This window comes from Myotis brandtii, unplaced genomic scaffold (assembly GCF_000412655.1).
Source record: "Myotis brandtii unplaced genomic scaffold, ASM41265v1 scaffold6, whole genome shotgun sequence".
NCBI classification, from domain to species: domain Eukaryota; kingdom Metazoa; phylum Chordata; class Mammalia; order Chiroptera; family Vespertilionidae; genus Myotis; species Myotis brandtii.
Window position 1 is genome coordinate 509,934 of NW_005370271.1, and position 1,550 is coordinate 511,483.

The following is a 1,550-nucleotide window of genomic DNA, read 5'->3' on the forward strand; positions in this document are numbered from 1 at the left end:
ACCATCACCACCACCATCATCATCATCACCATAATCATCACCATAATCACCACCACCTCCACCATCACCATCATCATCACCACCACCACCACTTTGTAGACCTGCCCCAAGTTCTAGAGCTCAGCAAGTTGGTGTGGCCTGGGAGCTGGGAGCTGGGAGCTGGGCATGAAGACGCTCCTGTGGGAAAGTCTGATCAGGTGGCCAAGGTTTCCTGCAGTTGTGAAGTTTGGCGGGGAGTTGGGGGGTGGGGGGCAGGGAGGCAAGGGGGGAGGGTCCTTTATAAGCCCTGGGGACACATGACCACAGCGATCGGTTACTGATCACCTACTGTGTGGCTGGCACTTGGGAAGTGCTTCACATGGACCCTGATTTGTTGGTACAATGGTCCCGGTTTCACAGATGAAAAATCAGAGGCATAGAGAACGCTGTGTCAAAGCCGCACAAGCAGGTAAGGCCCGAGAGAGGACTCTTTCCACTGCCTCAGCTGTTTCTCTTTGCCTCCACCCCAGCCCAGCCCAACGCCGAGGGCAGTGCTGAGGCCAGTGCAGGGAGAGGCCGGGGAAGGAGCTGTGCCCACAGGTGTCAGCAGGTCTTGCCCTGGCGCCACTCTGCCCCTGCCTGTCGGTTCTCCCCATGTGGGATGGTGGCTGGTACCCCTCTGGGGTGGGGTGGGGGCCCCTCACGTGTCTGGGCCCCGCCAAGACCCCGCCCTGGAGACCCAGAGTCTGTCTCCCAGAGGCGGCAGTCCCTCCCATCCTGGGATCCCTGGATGGGGCGATGGGGCGGGTGGGGCTCCGGAGACCCGGGCCTGGCTAGAGGCCTGCGAAGCTGAGGACACCAGCAGAGGAGGTGGCGGAGCAGGAGCCTCCCGGCCTTGGGGACCTGGTCTCCTGTTGTCGTTTCTCTCTTTGTAACTAGAGCTGGTTGACTCTTTGACTCTTCTCTGCCTCCGGGCGACTCAGAGGTCAAGGAATTAGTGGTGCGATGGGGAAGGCCGATGGGAAGCCAGGAGGCTGAGCTGTGGTCTCAACTCTGCTGGGGGCCCTGGCACATCCCGTGCCCTCTCTAGGCCTCAAACTGTTGGCCGTACCTACTGGCGACCATCGAGAGCCCTCAGACCCTCACACCCTGGTGCTCAGGCCAGCGCAGGGCAGCGAGGAGCTCAGCGGGCAATGTCTGTCTGTCCTCTCCACACAGAGAACCCCAAGAGGCAGCTCCTGGCCCTCAGTGCAGAGGGACTTCAAGGGCAAAAGAAATAAAGCGCGGACGTGCCTCTCGTGACAAGCTCCAGTCCTGTTAGCGTGGCCTCCGCTCCTCCCGTGCCTCCCACCCCTCTGGGGCCTGGGAGTCTCTTCTCAGCCCCCGGCCACTCCCCAGGCCGCCCTCCTCCCCAGCTTCGGGGGAAGCTGCTCCAAGATGGGGTCTGGGAGGTTCAGATGACAGGCTGTCAACTAAAGGAAGATGGCGAAGCAGCCAGGAAGCAACTGGGCTCCGACAAAGGGTATCACCACCAGCACCAATAGCCCCCCCACCATCACCCCCCACTCCAC